This window comes from Camarhynchus parvulus, chromosome 3 (assembly GCF_901933205.1).
Source record: "Camarhynchus parvulus chromosome 3, STF_HiC, whole genome shotgun sequence".
Taxonomy (NCBI): domain Eukaryota; kingdom Metazoa; phylum Chordata; class Aves; order Passeriformes; family Thraupidae; genus Camarhynchus; species Camarhynchus parvulus.
Window position 1 is genome coordinate 58,449,778 of NC_044573.1, and position 23,275 is coordinate 58,473,052.

At 40.7% G+C, this 23,275-nt stretch overlaps 1 protein-coding gene across 11 annotated transcripts in view; it reads left to right on the plus strand.

The window, feature by feature from the left end:
- Window positions 1–845: 845 nt before the first annotated feature.
- The window catches only part of EPB41L2 (erythrocyte membrane protein band 4.1 like 2), a 108,989-nt gene continuing 86,559 nt past the window's right edge, over window positions 846–23,275 (plus strand). For all 11 annotated transcript variants that reach the window (XR_004060568.1, XM_030944354.1, XM_030944344.1 and 8 more), the window contains exons 1-2: window positions 846–975; window positions 4,643–4,724. The gene's annotated coding sequence lies outside the window, so the exon portion shown is untranslated. The remainder of the gene's footprint in view (window positions 976–4,642; window positions 4,725–23,275) is intronic.

The window sequence follows — 23,275 nt, forward strand, 5'->3', positions numbered from 1 at the left end:
CTAAACACCTCAGGCAAGTGAAAGTCAATCCCCATTAGAAAATGCAGGTTGTAAGGAGGCCTCTCGCTTAACCTCCAGCTCAACAGCAAAGCCAGCTGCGTGGTCAGTCCAGGTTGCTCAGGACTGCATCTGCTTGGGAGTGGAAATCCCTGAGGAACCCACTCCCGCGGCCCAGCTGTCCGCAGCATGAGTAACTTTTTCCTTACACCCTGCCTGACGCTCTCCTTTCACCTCACTCCCGCTGTCCCTCGGCAGGACACTGAAGCCCGTGGCTGCCTCTACTCGACCAGGTCCTCACGAGTGCGGATCCTGTTCGCAGACCGCGCCAGTCCCGACCCTTCACCTCCCGGCACGGGAGGGTCGCTACGGCCCCGCCACCGCGGGGATCCCGCGGGCTCCCGGTGGCGTGTCCGTTCCAACTGCGCGGGGGCCCGGCTAGGGGCGGCACCTGCCGAGGGCTGCGGGGAGCCGGGAGGGGTCACCGCCTTCCCTCCGCGCCTGCGGTGCCGCAGGAGCTCATCCCACTTGGAGACACCGCGGGACAGCAGCACCGCACCGTGTGCACGGCCGGCGCCCTGCCCGGACCCGCCCGGGGATACGGCTCGCCAGCGACGCTGCCGGACCGTGTCTCTCCGGTGCGATGCCCATGCTGCGACGACACTCCCCAAGCCCGTCTCGGCCCCGGGCTGGAACCGCATCACCGACGGGCAGCAGCCGCTGGAAACGGCCCAGGAAGAGCGGGCGGGGGCGAAGCGCTGCCCGCGGAGATTGACGACTGCGCCAACCAATGGTGGCGGGGAGAGTGCGGGGGCGTGGCCAGCGCCGCCAGGCCGGGAAGGGACGGGGGCGGGGCGCGGGGGCGGGCGGGGCGCGGATTGGCCGGCGGGCGGGGCCGGCGGGGTTTTCTCCCGGGCTGGACTGACGGCCGCGGCCGGGAACTTCGGGAGTGTGCGGGTGTCGGCGGCCGTTCGAGCGGTGGGTACCAGCGGGAGCGCTCCCGAGGGAGCGCGACTTACGGCGGCAGTGGGGAGCGGGGGATGGCGGGGAGGAGGAGGGGGTCGGGCAACCGTAGCGCTACGGGCGGTGCGCTGGTGGTGCGCTGGGGGCCGCTTTGCCGCCTATGCGTCGCTGTTTTCACTGGTCCGCTCTGCTTGCCGCGGGATGCAGAGGCTGCGGGCGGGGCCGGCCCGGCTGATCGGGTAGAGCTGCCCCCTCCCTTCTTCCTTCCCTCCTGCTGTGCCGGCCCCGAGCGGCGGCGGGGCGGGCGGATGGGGGCTGTCAGCGCCGCGGCCGGCAGGGGGCGGCAGCGGCCCCGAGGACGCACGTCCGGGGGTGGCGGGGGCGAGCGGCTCCGAGCCGCAGCCCCTCCGCGCCGGGCAGGCAGCGCAGCGGCTGGCGGGGCTGGCTCCTCCCTCCCTCCTTTTCCCGCAGCCTTGGGCGCTGGTCCCGGCGAGACGAGCCGTGCGGGGCCGCTCCTCGCCGTTCGGTTCCAAGCCTCCGTGGTGGGGCTGCCGGCCGCGGCTCGGGGCACCCCGGCCGGCGCTGCGCGGGCTCCCGCAGTCGCTGCCGTGCCCGCATCTACCGCGCTCTTGGCTCGCCCGCCTCTGCTCTGGGGCCAGAAGAAAAGGGGTGTTTTTCCCCGAAAAAATCGGTCCCGATGGCTGTTGGTGCCTTTCCCGCACCCGTCGCGTGAATGCTGCGTGAAGAGAAGCGTTTGGTTTCCTAATTTCCTTCCTCCCGGAGCACCACTCCTCTCCTCCTGATAACTTCATCTGTTTGCATCTTGGGCTCTTCCTTTCGTCTCTAAGTTAGCAACTGCAGAAAAATGAGCTAAATAGGCCCCCGCACTGAGGCTGTTTGCCAAGAATCAGATAGGGGGTGAAATCGAGGAAGACTTCGCATCACTAGTTTCCCTTCTCTTCAGGATTAGGGTAAAAATAAGTGTAGAATCCTCTTATATGGTTTGTGTCTACTGTTTTAAAATAAGGCCCTCTTTCAAGATGTGGTGACCTAGCCTCTGAGCATTATGCACTGAGATCTTTAAAAAAAATTATTTATAAATTTAGCTCTAAAGTTCTTTTCCTATTATTGTTCTTTTGTAAGGCTTTGATTACAGTACTCTGAAGTCTGAGTACACTTGAAAGAGCTACTAACGCTGTGGTAACATTTTTTTTAGTGTGCAGCGTTCTTTACAGGTAAAGATTCCACTGAGTTGAACTTAATCCCTTTTGATGTTAATAGTGTTGTCCACACATGTGTATGGTTAGAGGGATTGCTGATTGACATGAAGAGAGTTGTTTTGAGGATTTGTCAGCTTAATGATTATGATTTCCACCTTCCAAAAAAAATCACTGCCAGAGAGCAAGTAATAGCCAGCTAAAGTAAACTTAAGGTGCTTTGATACCAGTAATAACTGGCAAGCAGTTGATTTGGTGTGTGTTTTACTTCTTGTAAAGCTCTCTGAGACCAGTTTTTAATTTAAATTATATATTCTATATTTACTTTAAAGCACATGTATTCATTTTCTTAGCTTTATAGCCTTCTTTTCTGTCTGCTGTCATGGGTGCTCCCAGAGCATTAGTGAAATGCAACAAGCACAGTTCTACAGAACTTAGCCTTCAGCAAATTCTCATCAACTTGTGTGTATCCAGTCCTGCAGAGGTTGAAATGAGAAAATGCTTCTTTGAGAGACTATCTGAAAGAAAAGCTGTGTCCTTTAGCATCATGTTTTGAACAGCAGAAAAAGGGAGTCCCTAAGCTACAGAGCCAACCAGTTACAGAACAAAAGCAGTTTGGTCGTACCCTGGGTTATGCAGCACTGGCCCTGGAGGGCCATTCAGCAGAAGCACTCTGCTTCAGCTGCTGCTCTCCTCCCTTCCAAGTTTCCATTTCTGCTGGCCACGCTGCTTTCTCTCTGCTGTTGATCTCTTGGTGGGAAGTTGAGCTGCTTTCTTTTGCCTAAATTGCAACACTCTGCTGAGTTTCATTACCTTTGGGCTTAGAAAATGACCTTCCCTTCAGTGTTTTCTGAGGTTATTGACCTCAAAAATGTCTATCAACAGTATGTACCTGTGGCAGATGAGCTTGCATTGTAAAAATATAATTTAAAAGGCCTAGACAAGACTTTCAAAAAATGTGTATTCTCTCTGCACAGTTGTTGATAGTGGAGAACAGGGGGACTTCAAACTTCTTAATATCCAGGGCTCTGTGGAATAAACTTCCAGGCTTTATTCATATGGAAATAGACCTGTTGTTCCACTTCTACTTGGATAATTTTCCAGTAACTGCGGTCAGTTCATAATTTTTTTTTAGATTCAAGGGACAACACAGGTAGCATTCTAAAGTTAGTTTGGCTTCCTGATGTCTTACTGGGGACTCAGTGGCAGCACTCAAGAGCTCTCACTTAGAGAAGGTAACCTGAAGAATAACTGTGTTACTTCTAGTAGCCAATATTATCTGAATCAGTTTGTGAGTGTGGATACAGGCAGAACATTCATTTTTCATGGGACCCCATTTTTCAGCTCCCAAGTCATGCCTTTAAAGATGAAGACTATGGATCATAGGTAGAGAATGGAAAAGTGTTCTGGGAAGTACAGACATGTTAAGAAGGCATTGTGGGTTGTGACAAAGAATTTTGCTGTACGTTCTCTTTAAGCTGATGTTCAAAAAATCAAACTAGGTTTATAGGCAATGTTTAAAAAATATGACCAAGTAAAAAAAATATCTGTAGTTGGTGATTGTGGGGCTCCTTTTTGAACTGCCATTTCTTTTTGGCGTTAATCTGGGAAGCATGTTTTAGTACCAAAGATGGATCTATTTTAGGATTAAAAAAGGAGGGAACAAAAGAACCTGATGTTGGGTGTACCTGTTACATGGAGGACAGCTATGGAAGTATTCATTGGCAGAAAAAGGATTTAAATGGTTTACATTTTTAATAGTTGCGTCTGTAATGTGTTGCTCTATTCTGATTTTTCAAAAGAGGAAGTTTTCTACATTTTAGTTTACTGTGTGTAAGTTTCAGTAGGTTAAAAGCCATTTTACTGAAGATTGTAGTGTGTAGCATATTTGCTACTAGATATTTCTAAAGCAAGGTTGAATGCTTTCCTGGGGAAGATGTACTAAGTCAAACTGGTTTCATTCTGGAGTTGGTCTTAAGTAGGGGGGAGTGAGAAGAGGGAAGGTGGGCTGTGTTCCTCATTGCAAGCAAAATTAACCCAAGAAAAGCAGTGTTGGAAAACTGTTCATTGTGTACTCACACAATGGGTGGACACAAGAAAGAGGATGGGAGAAGAAAAGGGGATGTGGAAGCGTCTGATTGTTGTAGTCTGGACTATACAAGAAGTCAAACCGCATTGTAAGGGGTTATTTCTGGCCTTCTATTTTGAAAGCAGACTACTTTTAAACTTTAAGGGTGTTAGACTTTAAAATAAACTGCCACACTTCTGTTTTGTTAAGAGACAAAAATCAAAGTGTAAGTTAAATGATTGGGTGTGGGGCTTTTTTCTCTTCTTCTTTGTCAGGGTGTTCACATTTTCAAAATGTTTCTCATTTCAGCACTGTTCAATTTCACTTATCTGGTTTTCTAATTTATTTGATGGGTTATTTTTTTTATGTAATGTGACTCTGAATTAATCCCTTACAGGCAAGCAAGATACTGTGCTGATATCCAGTTGTCATAGTTGATTTCACTCTACAAATTTTCAAGATTCCTACTGGAGTGAAAGGTAATTTGTAGTTTATTTTTTTGGATCAGAAGATTCATTGTATGAATTTACTAAATAGGCAACATTTTGTGTTCTGTTTCAACTGCTCATTTACTTTAGCTATTGATGTGATAAATTTACATGACTTGAGTTGTCAGTTTTGTGATATTATATAGAAAAGAACATCTAGATGATACAGTAAATATTTTGACTTCTATTTAAGAACTTTGTGGTGTGTACTCTCCTGTGAAGGTAAATTTTACTAGTAACTTATTTCCTCCATAGACTTCACCTTGTCTTTGAGGACTTTGTAAAGATTTACAGATGAAGTGAAGGCCATATCAACAGAATATTGATTAATTGCTACTGGGTAATCAAAAAATAGCTGTTGTTTGGCTAGTGAAATGAAGAAAGTATGTTCCATGTATAGTATGAGATTATAGACTTATGTGTACGGCAGGTGGGACAGCTCAGCAAGAATGCAGGTTTATTTATTTTAATAGACTTAGGGGGGAAAAAATTGTTTTTTTGCTGTAGTGTCTGATGTCTTAGAGGCACTACACAAACACTGCATTACAACAACTCTGTGAGTTGGTGTTGTAACATGCCAGATGCCAACTCTTTGCTGTGCGCACCACAGCTGCCTTTGATGGCATAATGTTTCATGACTGCGCTAAGGTATGGGATGCTTTCAAGGCCTGACTTCAGTGAAGTTGGTCTCTTGTGTAAAAACTGATTGTCTCTGGATTCTCAGAAGCAAGTAGTAGTATTTTGCTTATGTGTTTCTTTGATTGGATTTTTTTTTCTAAAGGAGATAAGGTACTACTTATGTTTATCTCTGTAGTGCTTTTATTAATAGTAGCATGGCTCATCAGAGAGTTCTTGTGAAGAATTGCAGGAAGAGCCTCTCTTTTAAAACTGGTGACTTGTCAGTGTCTAGGGGGTTAACTGGGTGTTTTACTTGATATTGTATCTACTATGGGGCTCATGTTTGTCTGTATCTTGGTTTTTCCTCCCTGTATTCTTTCTGAAGGGTGTGATAAAGCCTGACTTTTAGCTTACCTTGCTCTTACTGAGTCATGCAGCCTGTGTGCTCTGTAAGGTCATTGTTAGAAGATCTTGCCATTGAGTAGTAAAACAGGGTTAACTAAGGACAGTTTAAAGAGAACTGTGGATTGCCATGGTCCTCTAGGCTTGAATCTTCCCTTTTACTTTTAACATTGTGTGTGGTTTTCTGTTTGCTAAGCAGTAGCTCTGGAAAACTGTTTCATAGGAAAAGATGCTCAGTAACCAGAAAATAAAAATAGACTCAAAAAAAAAAAAAAAAAACACGAACTCTCTGAAACATCAGTTTCATCTTAAATTGCTTGCACTGATGACAAAGCAGAGTTTAACCAAATATTTATTGTTGAAATTACTTTCTAATTAGTAGTGTTGTACAGCTAAATGTAACACCAGATTTTACTGTAATTTGCTGCTATCCCCTTACTGTGGGTAGAGAAATATAGACTATAACTGTGGTATTCTTTATAGTGGCCTGGATAAGAATTTGACTACAACATTTTAAGAACACAGATTGTTATTAAGAGTATGAAAAACTTCAGTATGTATTTAAAATGCATGATGTGCTCTCTTACCACAATGGAAAATTTGAACAGCTTTTTCTAATTTGAAATACTCAGTTTTCCTGTATATTGGATTTAAAATATATATTCTTAATTCAAATTTTTGAATTGATACAAGGATGACCTTTCAATTCTGATTCAGCATGTATCCTCCTACTTTGGAAAATCAAACCAAAATTAAAATCTGGTGATAAAAATGTCCTTGGGTTTCACATTTGTTGAAACACTATTATTGCTTCCAGTTACTTACAAAAGCAGAGATTCATCAATTAAAATATGTCAGAATATACTGTGTCCTGCAAATGTCTTTGAACGTTTCACTTTTGGATCTGAAACTTTCATTTTCCAAACACAGTGTTTTGTACTTTGTAGACATTATTTGTAAACAATTGATTTGCTGTTTGCTCAGCTGAAAGAAGCTGTTTCATCCCATTTGGCTTCTCCTTTTGAAGTTGCACTTAAAAGCTGTGTTTAAATAATACTGTAACTACTGCTGTTTCATCATCAAGCAATTAAAGAAATATGCCCTATATATCATTGATCTTCTCTTAGAGGACTGAATCCTTTTTTCTTGTATGGCTTTTTTGGTACTTTTCCTGGTAAGGCATTTCATTATTTGACCACAAGTCTGAAATAAACCCAGTGTCTGGGAGGGAAGGAGGTGGAGGGAGGGTGGACAGAGTGGGGAACACATAACCAGAACCAAAGAATGCTGTAGCATTAAATTAATTTTTAAGTCTGTGTTTTGTCTTATGGCTGCCTTGTCTCCTCTGTAGACAACATTTGTCAAAGATTATCTTATATTATGGTTAGAGGCAGCTGCTTGAAACAAGGCTGGGATTGCTACGTATCAGTGTTACTGCTCCTTCTTTACAAACCCCAATTGTAAGTGATTTTAGTATTAAACCTGTTTTGGACCTCTAATTATCTCATTAGTTAACTTAAGCTGTTGTATTTGGCCTCACTTTCCCAGTGTGCTTTCTTGACTCTGTGTGTGTGCTTGAGAATATATTACAGAGAGCAATTAATGCTTGATGAAATTTGTGCACTTACAGATTTTCTTTTTCATTCCCCACCCCTCCCTGCTACCCTTGCATTTGCTTATACCGAGACCATTGTATTTCCAAGCATGTTGAAGTTTTTCTTCATTCTGAAGGGTAAGGACATGTTTCTGAAGGCTGAAATTTCATAGTCTCCAGATTTTTTACTGTGTTGAATTGGTAAGGTGAAACATGTAGCAGATAAGAACATTATAGGTTTTTGTCACTTCTGGATTCAGTCCCAGTGACATTTCAGAAAGTAAGGATGCTGTTTAAGTGTCATGGCATAGTTGCAGAATAATGACTTAGTGTTGAGGCTGAGTAGTTGAGGATTTTTTGGGGAAAAGTTTACTCTGTCACCAGCACATTGTTCTTGTACTGTAGAAGAAATTAAACTATGTAAAAGTGAAGTTAGGAATACTGCAGTTGTGTTTTAGGTGAGAAGATTCTTGGAGGAAAGGCGCCTTTTCCATAGAAATGCTCTGTAAAATGAGCTCTGTTGCGAGAGTTCTATGTTTAAAAACTTAATCCAAAGTGAAAATCAAGTTATGCTACAGAACACAGTAATAAATGACAGTGTTCTGACTTGGGGAGAGTGGCAGGGTCATGTGGTCAATCTAGTTTAAAAAAACCACACATATAACATTTCTGCCCCTTTCATATTCCCTCATATGCCCACTGGTTTTAGCAAATTTACTAAAAGGTAAATGACCCTACATTCTCCTTTCATCCTTAGACCATTACAAGGTCAGGAATCCAAACAGAATATTTGCAGTGGTAACTAGAGACCAGGTATTACACGTGAGACAGTTACCACTGAAGGAGGAGTTGGAACAATTTTAGCTCTGATATGGAAGGATGACTAGAAGCTGCTTTAGTTCTTGTTTCTTATGTATTCTGGACTTCTGTTCCTTTTGTTTCAAAAAGCATAATGAAGATCTATAAAAACACCCACACATTAGCTGCAGTATATTTTGCCTGAGCTGATTTGTTTGAAAAATTTAAGAAATCCAACTCTGTATCTTGAGGAATCATGAGATTTGATATACTGGACTAAGAATTAAGAGTTGTGTTTACTGCTTGCAGTTGGATTTTTAAAGGCTAGTGTGAGAAAGGCAAAATATGTTCCCACGATATTGGGAGCAAGTTTGCTTCAACTATTTTTTTGCCTAGATAAAAGTGCAGCTTCTTTGCCTTTTTCAGACCTTCTACTCAGTTTCACTGATTTTTGATTTAAAAAAAAAAAAAATTAGTTGTATTCCAAGACAACACCTAGAATGAAATGGGTTGGCTTGCCATAAAATTACTCAGTGGTGGTACATCGTACCTTGGATAAAGGGCAAGACATGTGCTGTATGTAGCATGTTAATACTTTGGTATAGGACCAGATGAAAACAGTTTTTATTGGTTGAACTGTTTAGTCACTGTCATGAGCCCAGATTTTCTGTCTTGAAACATCTTGTCTCCATAAACTGTTGAATTATGTGGGAAGATTAATTTGCCTGGTGGAGTCACTTGCTTGCTCATAAAGGATACTCATTTAGAAAAGTCTGTGAATCTTTCCTGTTCAGAAGCTCACAAGGGTCTTCTTGTTTTACTCATATTTAAAACAACTCAGATTTTCTTTAGAGATTTTGGTTAAATATTTTAAGACTTGAAGTAGTTATGCTACAGAGATTTTTCCTCAAGTGTTATTTTTACAGTACATGACTCTTGCTAGAAGGCTCGGTATGTAAGCAGTTAAACTAACAGCTCAAGACACAACAAGTGATTTTGTTCTGTGACTATTTTTAGATCTTTGGTTATATCAAGAAGGTGAAAGCATAAGCGCTAATTTCAGGGAAAATGTGTTTTTTCTCTGCTAGTTCATTTGGGTGTTTGGTGTTTTTTTATTTTTTTTTTTACCTGCCTATCTAATGCTTTGTTTCAGGTAACTCAGGCAATATGTTTGTATGTGAGCACTGGTAAACTGCTCATGAAGGTAGCAACTCAAATTCGAGGATAAAAAGCTAATATTATCAGAGATCTTATTTAATGTAACTTTATTAATTGGTTAATTAAAATTAAAGTGGTTTCTGTAGCTTGTCAAATTATGCTTGTTCTTTCATCATACTTCTGTTTTTCAGTATAAAATGGAATAAAGATGATCCCTCTGTTTTTGAGAAACAAAGTTGGTTTGTGTGGGGTTTTTTTTCTGGGTGTGGAATTTTTCATTTCTTTCAGAGAACAGCAGCTTCTGCTGACTAGTTTCAGGTTATGCCCCCCACCAGTTTGTTGTAACCAGGCACTTTGCTCCAGTTATTGGCACTGTATGTGATTGTGGGCAGACTCTGGTATAGCAGTAGTGTTCCCATTAGAAAACTCCAAATCATGTGCTACTCACTTCCCCCCTACACCCTTCCCCTTCAGTTGGATAGAGAGGAGAATTGGAAGCACAAAAGGTAGAGATGGTGGGTTGAGATAAAGGCAATTTACTGGAAATAGCAATGAAACAAGAAAAGGAGCAGTAAGAGCAAGCATATTAATGACAGTGTACGAGGGAGGTGAACGAGTCACATGTGAGTGCTCCCCATGCAGGGCTGGTGAATACCTGACTGCACTACCACACTACACGATGCAGAAGGGACTCCTTCCCCTGTCCCCAGAAAATGATGTGAGGTGATATAGAATAATATTTGATTCCTGACCAGGCCCCCTCTTGGCTACTGTGAAAATTAACCCTATCCTTGCTTAAGCCAGGACATTATCCTCCCCTTAGTCTATACCATTCATGTCATGCACGAATCCTACACCTACTAGCCATATATGTACATATATATATATGCATAAGCATAGGTATAATTTCAATAGTCAATGTCTGTCCTTCCAAGATGTCCATTGAGTTAATTTGGTCCATGACTTTGGGCTCTGTGCATCCTAGATGTCTTCCAGGGCAGGAGTACTACCAGGTGGTTGTGAGCTACATCAGGAGCCTACTGTATCTGGAGCAAACCATGTTCATTGCCCATGGTGGTTATGGCACACAGATGCAGTGCCATTCAGCAGCCAATGTTATAAAAGTTAACACTACAGACTGTTCTCACCCAAAAATCAAATCCCTTTGAGGTGTGCATTGTTTCCCCATCCCTCTGCATTACCCAGCAACTACTCGAGCAAAAACAGTCACACAGACCAGTTTGCCTTTGCTTTAGGCAGGACCAATCCAAACTGATATTCCTCAAATGCACCGTGGAGACTTCATCCCCTTCTACGGTAGGTGGGGGTTTTGATTGGGCAGGACCAGCTTGATTGCTGGAGCCTCTGGAGTTAATTAAACCAGGCAGCCTTTGCAAAGTGCAGATTCTAGTGTTTGAAGGCCCCAGCACCCACTGCTTTCACTGTGGTTTCTAACAGTCCATTGTTCTGTTCAATTTCCCAGAGGCTGGCACATGATTGGGAATAGGGTACACCACTCAGTCGTGTGCTCTCTGGCCAGGTGTCTGTGAGACTAGTTCTGAAATGAGTCCTGTTGTGTGACTCAGTTGTCTCAGGTGTGCCATGTTGCCGCAGGCCAAGGCCCAAGATGGTGTTCTGGGCAGTAGCACCAGGCACAGGGTCTGTATCCAGCCATCCTGGCTGGATGTTTCCACCACTGTAAGCATGTAGCACTTGCCTGGTGGGTTTTCAGCAGTGTGATCTAGTCGATATGCAGGGCCTCCCCATATTTGTATTTCAGCCATAGTCTACTGCACCATAGAGGCCTTGCTTGCTGGATTGCAGGCCGTGTTTCACAGTTATGGATAACTTGGGACATAGTGTCCATGGTTAAGTCCACCCCTCAGTCACAAGCCCATCTGTGTGTTGCATTGCTTCCCTGATGATGTGAGGCATGATGGGCCCACTGAGCCAGAAATTACTCACCTTTATCCTGCCAGTCCACATCCACCTGAGGCACTTCAATCTTGGCAGTTTGATCTACCTGTCCATTGTTGCAGTGTTCTTTGGTAGCCCAGCTCTTGGGTGCATGTGCATTTTTGTGACATACTTTTATGGCCAACTTCTTCACCTAGGCAGGGATGTCTTACCACATTTCAGCAGCCCAGATGGGTTTCCCTCTGTGCTGCCAGTTGACCTATTTCCATCATTTGCTGCCCTCCATGAGTCAGTGTAGAAGAGGTCAAGCACTGGCCATTCCTCTTTCAGCAATATGTAAAGCCTGATGAATGGCTTTGAGCTCTGCTCTCTAGCTTGATCCACCTTGTCCCTCAATAGCTTCTGCAGCTTACTGTGTAGGATTTCATATGGCAGCTTTCCATCTTCAGTGTGTGACGGGAACTGTCACTAAAGAGTGTATTGCTTTTAATTTTCTGGTGGTTGATTATATAATATGGCCTCTTCAACATGTGGTACCTTCTCTTTTGATGATGGTAGTCCGAAATTTTTGCCTTCATGCCAGTTCTTGCTGACTTCCAAGTGGGTGATTGGGGTTTTCTATTTGAGCTTGCTGTGTGATCAACACAACCTGTCTACTCCATGTGGTGTCAGTGATGTGATGTGTGGCTGGGACTTTCCCTTTGAGCATCCAGCCCAGTACTGGCAGTTGGGGTTCCAGGAGAAGCTGGGCTTTAGTGCCAGTCACTTCTGAGACAGCTCAAGCTCCTTCATAAGCTGCTGGTATCTCAGTTGGGGTGTAACAGGCCTGGGATCCCTTGCATCCCTGACTGGAGAAATTGCAAGCTTATCTTTGAGTCTCCCTGGGTGCTTTTTGCCAGAGACTTCAGGAAGGACCTTTCTTCCTGGCTGCAGTGTAAAGCACATTTTTCACATCTTGTCCTTTCCTGACTGACCCAAGGACTACTGCATGAACAATCTGCTGTTTAATTTGTTCAAAAGCTTCTTGTTGTTCAGGACCCCACTTAAATCATTCTTTTTCTGGGTCACTTAATTGAGAGGATTTACAGTCTGACTGTAATCTGGAATATGCATCCTCCAAAAACCCACAGTGCCTGGGAGAGCTTGTGTTTCCTTCTTGCTGCTTGGTGGGGACATGGCTACTATTTTGTTGACCACATCCACTGGAATCTGATGATGTCCATCTTGCTGTTTTACTCTTAAAAACTACTTTGTCAGATGCTTCAGGTATAATATTATTGTAGGTAAAGTATGAGTTCAAGTACCTAACTGGTACTTGAAAAGCTGTGTGGAAATTCTCTTACTGAGGTTTTTGTGTGTTGCAAAAGTTCTCTTTCATGACAGAACAGTTAGCTTGGTTTTAATCCAGAAACAAACCTGGAAAGTTTTGCAGTGTATATGTCTTTAATAAAACTAAAGAGAAACAAAATCATAGAATAGCCAATCTGTCAAAGCAAAGCTTCATGAATTTTAAATATTCTTATTAGAACAGCAAGATTCTGCTATAATGGGAATTCCACGTGTACCATTTTCCTAGATGTTTGCTATTACTAGGGTATTAGCACTTTTTTTATAAAAGACAATTCTGCCGTTAGATTTTTTGCAAGCCTAAAGTTACAGTTATTTCCATTTTTCAGTAACATAAAGTAAAATTACAGAATTTTTTCTTTTACATATGTTTGCAGAGCATTACTAGCCTGAAATCATATGTAAATTATGATAGCATAGAGGGAAAATGTACCACTGTGTAGGAGTGAATTGGAATTGGGGATACTTGGGATGTTTCTGACTATGATTCATTATTTCTTTGTCTGGTTTGGAGAGCTTTAAGTGTGGCTTTTGTACCTTTGATCATGTCTATCTTATATGTGCAAACATTTGAACAGCAAATTCAGTCACTAACTAGATAGTAATTCTTTTTTTCTTCAGTACTAATTTTGAGCTAATTGAAGTAGTGATGTCAGTGGGCAGCTCTGTGTCCATGGATCATACTTTTGAACTATTTGCTCCTATTGTGGAAATTTTAAAAAGAAAAATGCACTTAGGAGGCTGAGTATCTCTAGTCTGTATGGAGGTTGTGTTAAGCAACAGAAGTTGGGTTTTCATTTTCAGCAGTAGATGTACTGTTGCATGGTTTTCTCCCCTCTCCTCCAGTTTATGCTCTAAAGGTCTGGTTCACTGTATTTTCTCCCCTTCATCCTTTCAGCTCCAGACAAGCCCTTTGTAACCTCTTCTCCCCACTTGATTTTCTTCTGTTCTTTTTTGCTTTCCCCTTGAATTAAAGTAAACACTGCTGTTGTTTACAAAGTTCTGTGCTGCTGAAGAATTGAAGATGGCTTTCATTCTGCTAGTCATTGCTAAAGAAACATTTGTAGTGGGTTGAGAGTGGTCTCATGGTTACATGCTGTGAAGTTATGCAAAACTTTTTGTCTCTGATGTGAGCTGTAAAATGTTACTTGATCCACAGCTGTATTTTTAAAATGCAACACTATTTTAGTATGGAAGGCTTCTTGTTGCTTATTGTGAAAGTGATCTCATTCAGGGCTTTAGCTGGAATTGAAGCAGTCACCTCAGAATGCTTTAATTAAAATAAGCAAAATAACTATTGCTACAATGAGATAATCTAATACAGGCCTTACATCGACATAATTGTAACATAGACTCTTATGTAGAATCAAGCTAAGTCTAGTATGCTCCCATATTCAGCCAGCGCTTCTGACCTTTTCTTCTGAAAACAGCTGTTGCTTCTTTCACCCCCTTGACTAGAGGAGATGCCTGGTGGGCTGTTAAGGTGTATCTTCCTTTGCATGAAAAAAACCTTTCAGTTTTCTGACCTGTCTTTGTACTTGAAAAGCGCTGCCATAGGCGACACTTACTTATCAATAGTACGCATCAATTCACATGACAGAACTGTCTTTGCTGATACCCCTAAGGCTGGTAATTCTGCAAAGGGCTTGAATAGTCTGCAAGAGTTTTACCAGTAATTCAGTGCTTTTCAGCCAAGAGAGTATACTACTGTATTCAATTTTGAAGTTTTTTCCACTGATTTGTTTGTAGTTACTGTTTGGAATTATTTTTACACTTTGTTGTATTGCTGCTCTTCTTCAAAACACGCTTGCAAATTTTAGCGTGGAAGTTTTGAAGAACTGAACAGAAAGATCAAATTGTCCAAACTCTTAGCTTGCTGTTATACAGGGAGAAGTGGTAACAAGGGAAAAGTCACTGCATGTAGAGTGCATAGTTACAGGGATCCTGGGCTTTGACTTCTACTAACTTTCCTTTTTTGATTGCTAAAGAGGGCTTAACTTTTGTGATGAGATCTACAAGAAAAGGAGGAATCTAAAGTAGCCTTTTTTTTCCTTTGGGTCACCTATGTTTTTTGTTCTGCAGCCTTTTGTACCCTGGTAGGATAAGCTGTACTATTTTGCTTAATGGGTTAATGCCTGTAGTCTTCTTCTCTCAGAGCTGGTGGGGCTTTGTGGCTGTTTTTCCAGCTTCCTAGTGCAAGTGGTGATACTTAAATGTCTGACTCAGAGCTAGTTACTGAATAGCATAGAGAAAGTGAGAAGTAATCAGACTTGCAGTCTGAAGTAAAGCAGCACTGCTGCATGTTTGTGCTTGCAAGACATTTGAGGCAGTCTAGCAATGTGTGATCGGTAAAATATTGATTTGTTTCCTGTAAATGGTTTTTATTTCCTCTCAATATTGGGACATTTTGACTTAAGCATTTAACTTGGTCTATGAAGCTAAAATATTTCTAAAACATCTTCACTGATTGTCGTTGATGTAGACTTAATACTCCTGTTTTTCTTATGTGGTATTTAATTAGAGGAATTAATCTCTTTTGATTATGATACTCTCATTGCCTACAGTAATACCATATTTTTTAACTGACCTCTCAGTTAAATAAGTTCTTGCATCAAAATGTTAGTTAGAGTGATTTTCTAGGATCATTACGAGCAGTTCACACAAGGGAGAATGCTGAAATAAAGCAGTAAATAGACATTGGAAGATAACTTTTTGAGAGTAATGTAATGTGCTGAAAATTATGATTCCTTTATCCTCAAAATGTAGAGATGGATGCATTAAGAGTTTTCTGAATGTTTTATAATTATTTTCTTTTTGGTGGTCTTGTGACTTTATTATCTATGTTTGCTCTGTAGCTTACCTAAGCTCAGGAGACCAGAGTGTTGTTAAGTGAGGTACCTCCTAACCTTTCAGAAGAGTTTGAGATGCCATTGAGTGCTAAATCAGATCTGGCAAATTCGTGTAATAAGACGTCACAGACCCTTGACTTTTTTCTCTTCCCCATAGAGTCTGAAAAATATCGTAACTTGATTTTTATTTTTATTTTCTACCAAGTTAAGAAAATTAAGCAGCTTAAGTTCTACAAAGCCGGCAAGTGAACTTGTCTGATGTATTTTGTGTTAGATACTTCTAACATAACCTACTGAACTTGGTATGTTCTTCAAAAGAATATATATGGAATTTGGCATAGTCAGTTCCCTGGTTGACACCACAGTGCTTTGTATATTGTTTACATCTGAAGGTATTTCTGTCTAAGCCATCACTGCCTTTTGAAACTGTCCATTAGTGTGCAGATTGGAAGTAGATGGACTACCCAGCTGTGAGTAAAGGTTATCTTTTGATTTAGGACATGATACTTCTGTTCGCATGCACAACTTATGTGTTCTTTGCTTCCAGGCTTAAGAGGTGACTATGCCCAGTAAACTGACACAAATTCTCTATCTTTGTGATGGGACTATGGAAATCATGTTATGAGTTATTTGTAATCTGAGGAATTGTTGCTGCCAAAATTTCAGGTTGACTCTCTGAAGTTTTGTGTAGGTACATTCATAACCAGTGTAAGCAGACTCAGTTTGAATTCTTGCAAAATCAGCATGAATATTTGACCAAAATTGTCAAACTAGCAATTCAGGAGACAGAGGTGTGTTTTTTCAATCTACATCACCCTCTTTGCATTATTAGTTCATACACCTGCAGCAGGCACAGCTTTGCAGCTCTATCTCTGCTTTTATGGTCAGCTAACTATTGACATGTTTGAGTTGCAGATTCTTTGGGTTAAAAGCACAGATTAGTTTACTTTCTGAACATGTAATGGTGGTAGATGGGGAGGAGATGGAAGAAACCCAGAATGCAAACTCATAAGTCCTGCAAGATGAATGAACTGGATTTAGAGATCCCATCTATCTAATATCCACTGAAATTGTCTTATTTTGCTAGATTTTCTTCTCCTAGCTTATTTCAAAGATTTTTAATAATGATAATACTGTGGTAAAAGCAAGAGATGAGCAGTAGAATTTTTAGATAATAATAATAATAATTTTTTCATGTATTTGAAATATTGTTCCACACAAGTTCTTTCTCATTTTTCCTCTTTTCATGCTCTTATGCTCCACTATACAATATTCAGTAATAGTTAGAAATAGTAATATGGGAATAATGGCTTTAAATTTAAAGAGGATAAGCATAGCTTAGATTTTAGGAAGAAGTTTTTACTGTGAGTATGATGAGGCACTGGAAGTGGTGGCTGTTGCCCAAGAATATTATGAATGTCCCATCAAGTGTTCAGGGCCAGGTTGGATGGGGCCCTGAGTGTCCTGGTCTAGTGGGAGGTATCCCTGCCCATAGCAGGTGTTTGGAACTAGCTTTTAGGTCGCTTCCAACCCAAATAATTCTGGAATACTAGCCTCTCAAAGCTAGTGATAGCAAATGTGTTGTTGACCTTCTTGTAATCCTCCTCAGCATTCCTTTCAGGTTTACCTGAAAGCATCAGATCTTTCAGTATTTGAAACTGAGTTGCAGTGGAAGAACTTATGAGGCACGGTCTTCCATGACTTTTTCATGCTCTCCTTTATAACAAAATATCAGCTTTATTCCCTTGTCACTTATAAATGTTTGCTCTGTCAGTACCTCTTTTCTTTATTTTCTTATATTATTCCCTGAGTATACTTGATGCACAACCATCCAAATTATCGCTAGATACATATTTGTTTTGTGTGGCTGAGAGGTGCTGACAGTAAAGCTAGTAAGGCAAATAAAATAGGTTTACTTGTGGATTTATACTAGACACTCTTCACTAACTGGGATTTCTTTCCTACCAAACTGGCTTTACATGTCCTGTATAAATTAAGTATTATTGAGACCTCTGGACCATTGCTAAATTTAGTTCAAATTGACCATTGAACTTAAACATTACTAAAGAAGAATGACAAACAGATGATTGCATAGATCTTATTTCTGTAGGAAACCAGGCCCGCAACTGTAATGTGTTTCAAACAGCATTTTCGTTCAAAATAATCTTTTCCAACCTGTTCCTAACATGTGGTGATGGTTGATATTTGTTGTTGTCAGTTTGATTAAGTTAATAGCTGGTTTTTCTGAAATCTTTAGACCTTTTGCCTGCTTTTTTACTTTTAAGAATGCTTAATACTTCTGGTAAAGTGAGTGTTTGTAGACTGTCTTTTGCTGTCAGGCAAAGTTTTGCTGCTATATAAGCTCTGTTGTTCATTGGATCATATAATTGTTCAGGTTGGAAAAGACCTTTCAGATTATTAAATCCAACTGTTAGGTTAACACTGCCAAATCCACCACTAAACCATGTGCCAAGCACCACATCTCCAAGTCTTTTAAATACTTCCAGAGATGGTGACAACCACGTCCCGGGGCAGCCTGTTTCAGTGCCTGGCCATCCTTTCAGCGAAGAGATTATCCTTTCTATCCAATCTAAGCCTCCCCGATGCAACCTGGTCTATTTTTTGTTACCTGGGAGGCAGACACTCATCTTGCTTGCAACCTCTGTTCCAAAAACCATGTCAACTGTTTTCCTATATCCTCTCTAAGTTTTTATGTTCACACTGGAGGAGTTTAGCAACTAAAGTCTCTGACAGCTTGTTATGAGTGAAAGGTCTTATTTCCTCCTTTCTTGCAAATAGGAAAAGATGTTAACTAGCAGAAGTATGTTGTAAGTTAGGGAAAATACAGTTGTGATTGTTACCTTAGTAACACTTAAGTAATTTGCTGGGTATCTTTCAGTACTTGAAAACTCAACTCTGTTAGACTTAAATGACAACTGTTTCTTCTTTGAAACCCTTATTATGAAAGTAAGAATTTTCTTCAGTGTATTAAGATTATTTTTGGCACAGTGTTTTAATGCTGTATCAGTATTATCAGTATCTCCTTCACATTGTTTTTGCAACAGATCTATTGAAGGTATAACAATACTACCTCTAATTAGCTACCTCTAATTTTCCTTAATGAGGAGTCTTTTGAAATTCTAGCCTTGGTTTGTGTAGTATTTTACAAGCATCATTCATAGTAGTATACTAAATAAATTACTGAACATTTACCAATTACCATGCTACAGTAATGAAGTAAGCTTGAGAGTCTCAGCCCTGTACTGTTGTCTGTTATTTGATTCCCTGATCCACAAATTTGCTTTTCTACTACTTTTGCCTTTTTAAGCAACAGAAGCTATCCCTCAACTTATATATATCCAGGTTTCTAATTAAACTTTCTGGCTGAAAAGTTCTTAGCAAATTTCCCTACTCCTCATTTCAACCGAGGGTATGCCATGATTCAAGGGTAAAATCCCTAATCCTTCACAGGTGTTCTCTTGCTGTTTCTGCCCAGGAGAGAAGCTACTAGTACAGCACGCTGTGGAGTGAACCCAGCAACAACTGGGACCATGTCCACCAACAAATCCAGCCCTCCCACATGCTTTGAAGTGTTTCATGAGTAACAGGAGGCAGAGACTCTCTTAGATTCCAAAACTTGTCCTGATGATTGTTATCTGAGTTACTAAGAAAATACAGAATATGCTCAATCAAATGAACCTGAGTATTCCAGTCAGACAATTAACTGAGCTTCTTTTAAATGTGAAAGGCATGCTGTTTCTTTTTCTCTAGCCTTAAGCATGTGGGAAAGAAGATCATTTCTAAGCAAAGGGAAAAGGAAATTGTCTCATATGTATTAAATCCTTTTCCTATCAGGAAGTATGCATCAGGATTATATGCTTGGCAAGCAAGAGTACATATTTTGGCACATTTTTCTCTTTGTAACTTTAACAGCCTGCCAGCATTGCAGGCAGCACTAGCAGCAGTCTGTGTCCCAGACAGTTTTGATTATAAATCCCAGTCTCTGCAGCGGGGCAGAAAGCTCTATGGCAATGGTACTGTTTGGTCTCCTTGGCTCCTTTTCCTTCCCAAGTGCACTGGGGAAAGAGAGGGTGGGGGATAGATGGAGAAGGCAGGATGATGGTCATACTTCTGGTAACTCCCTCTGCATCCTAGTTAAGTATCCTGTGAATAAATATCCTGTGTAAATTTGAAGAGAGTCCAGGCTTGTTGTGATGGAACCGATGGTGTGCAATCTAATTGTATCTGAAAGATCTCCAATAAACCATTGTTTGAGTGCACCAACCCCCAGAATTACAAATGGCATTGCCCACACAGACATTCCAGAAATTGTGGACACAGTCTTTTCTTGGTTATCAAATGAAAAGTTAAAGGGTAAATATCTTTTAAAGTTCTGTTGGCACCAAACATAATGTTGTGAACTTTAATCCCCCATCAGTGCTCAGACCTGTATTGCTAATCGCGCCATTTGAGGTGGCAGTGGCTTCCCCATTTACACAAGAACGAGGAAAAATAACTGAGCATCGTTATGTTTGCTGTGAAGATTTTCTGTGAGAGTGATGGCCATCCTGCTGAAATAACTTGCATTTTTAAAATAAATAAATAAAACTGAATTGTGAAGGGAGGCAAATGAGGAAGAGTAGATGTCCTTGTATGGGAAAGATTCTGAGGGAGAGGCTGGATATCCAACTATGCTTTGGTTTTTCAAGAAGAATTCAGTACCTTTAGTGCTGGTTTATTTCAGATACTCAAAGTGATTACATAAGCATGCTTAATAAGGTAGCTAAAGTGTTACATTAATACAGTTTGAGTGTTATGTCAACTTCTTGTTCTTCCAAGTCATTTGACTAGAATACAGTTCTGAAATTTTATGGGAAACTTCCATCTGCAAATCCATTTTGTCATCATTCTGTGGAATGAATATGGAGAGTAGCAAATAATGGAATTTTATATGTCTTTCCAAATTATGCCTTCAGGCAACTTTTATTGCGTTTTAAACTTGTTTTAAAGTGAGTAAAGCTTACATATTAAAATCTAGGATATTCCCTTCAATATTGAAGTTAATGTTTTTAGTGGATGGGAGAGAAATGTATAAGGAATATTTTGAGTAATTTTTGGATTGTAAACTGGCTTTATGAAGCAATTAAATTACATATTTAGATTTTGGTTAAGATGAGATTTTTTTTGGAAATATTGTTTTAAAGCCAGCCAGTTTCTTCTAACACTAAGGAGATTTTAAGTTAGTATCTTAACAAAAAATGGAAGCTTATCTACTGACATTGTTTTTAACCTCGTGTAAGCTATATAGTGGGGTCTGTTTTAATAGCATGTAGATTTCCTGTCTACCTACTTGGTTGTGTGAAATGCCTGACAAAATTGTTGGTGCTGCTAGCTTAGTTTTATTATATCCGTTGGTCTGTGGTTTGATCTCAGATGTAGCTTTTTATGTCTGGAACAAGGAAAGCTGAAGTTACAAAGAGTGAAAACTTTGGTTACCATGCATATAGAAGCTACTCTTTGTAATGCAAAGGAATTGGTTTAACAAAACAAATTATTTCTTTTTCCTCAAGGGCAAACTGAAGTGCTGCCAATAAAAGGACTCTTGAAATAACTGCAGTCTTCCACAGTTTCCTTGTATCTGCCACATGTGAAGTGTTTTGTATCTTTTTAGAATCAAGGTATTGAAGGAGACTTTGTCATGAAGATAAAGGAGGGTTGTTTTTTTTTTAATCTAGCGTGGAATCTGTAATTGAGTTCATAACCTCACAAACATGTCAAAGCTGTTTCCTGAAGATATTTTACAAGACTAGATTTCTCTGTACAGAGATTCAAGAAGTGGATTCCCAAAGGCAGTACCACAGCTTGTTGAGATTAGTCTTTACCTCTAGGTATCTATCTTGAAACATGGATCCTGAATCTCATTTCTGAGGACTTGGTATTTCACAAGAGAGTGTAACCATAGGCAAGGAAAGAAAATTACTTAAATTGTTACTATTTGCCTTAGTTGCATCATATAGATCATTCAATGAGTTGGTGTTAATTAGCAGAAAAGCATTATTGTGATTTCCCAGACTAAGTCTCTACTGTGTATGGCATGAAAACAAACAGAAAGGTTTGACTGATTACTTGTTATAATTCCTTTGGCAGCAGTTCTTCATTTAGGAATCTTCTGCCACTGTACCCAGTTCTGTATTCTGTCTTTTCCTTTCCACATTACCAGACTGCTGCTTCAACTTTCTTCACACATCCTACTGTAAGATTGTCTCTTGTTTATTCCCATTTGCTGTTTAGATGGCTTCTCCTTAAACAACATACCTGAAATAGTTCATTCTAGATATCAGCTGGGGAGTCACATATTAAACCAAAATTGTGATCAGCAGTTGTAACCTTACTAGGTGGTACCTAGTAGAAGGAGAGGGAACATCCTTCTTCCAGGTAGGGAATTGCCGTTCATTCAGTCAGTTAAAAATTAGCTTGGTTAGGAATGGGCACACTTGATGCGCCCTGCAATGAAAAATGTATTGAAAGAGCATGGTAGACGATTTTTTTGGGGGCACCAAATGGGGCTAGATTTAACTGGATGGATACTATAATTTAAAAAATGGTGCTATCCTTTCTACCTATTCAATCACGAACTTGTTAAGTATTCCTGAATGAAAGCAACAATACTTACCACTATAATAATGCACAGAAATAACTCTTTGAAATTATTACTGAAAATACTTTATGCCTATGACATAATTCTGGCTAAGCTGCGAAGCTCTTAATGACTGACAGATTGTGGGGAATAGCGGAGTACAATTTTTAAACACTTAAAGAATGAGCCTATGGCTGAGAAGTACTGGCAAGTTGTAGATACTGCAGATATCAAGAAGGGTGTTGAAAGGAAATGCAGATGTTATTGCAATAGTTTTTATAATATATATGTATGCCCTGAGTCTCTGTAAAGTGCAGGTAGCTGATGGCAGCAGTTCAGTTAAGTATAGCTGTAAGCAGAGGGACAGCTGTAAAGGGATGAAGAATTTATAGTATACCTTTGTCGTGTAATTGCAAGCTTAATGCAGAAGAATGTCTCCTGAGGCACTTCAGGAGGTTCAAGTGAAATAATTCACAGTGAATTTAGCAGTAGCTGGAAACAAACTAACTTCTTGTTTTGTTTCAGTAGTAGTAGTAGTAGTAGCAGCAGCCTGCTTTCCTTCTATACCCACCCTCACCCCCCCTAATAGTGAAGTTTAACTGAAATGCTTCGTTTAAACCCCTGTGAGGGCTCATAGGAATGATTATACAAAAGTTTGCTGAACAGCTGGGGTTTTATAACGAAAAGTTAATGTTGAGGGCAAAGTCATAGTTTTAATGTTTTTGGAAGGAGGAGGTATAAACAAAATTTGCCTTTGTTATATGCTTTGCTTAACAGTTTTTGTCACTGAATTATCTGTAGGTGGGGCTGATAAGGGCAGCAAAACCTCAGTCTTAAAACTAAAGGATAAGATTCTCTGGGTGGAGGCTCTGTCTGCTTTGGCACAAAGGCTGCAGGAATGGCTGAGGGTGCTAATGCTGAGTGTGGTCTGCAGCCCACTGTGCCTCTGCATCCTGTCCTGTCCCTGCATTTATGATGGTGAGGGAGGGTAAGACAACCGTGTGTTGTTGCAATAGCTCTCTATTGCGAAAGGCAGAGGCAGGCTAGAGCAAAGCTTAATTCCTGCAGTATCCTTAGGTCTGTTTCCTTTCTGGTTGGAGGTGGTCAGATTCCTGGGAAGCTGTCAAAGGTTGGTAATTTGGATAGAGAGAAGTCAGGAGCACAGTAACAGGAGTGAAGGTGGGGTTGCCACTAATCTGTGGAAGAAAGGATGGAAGTTGCA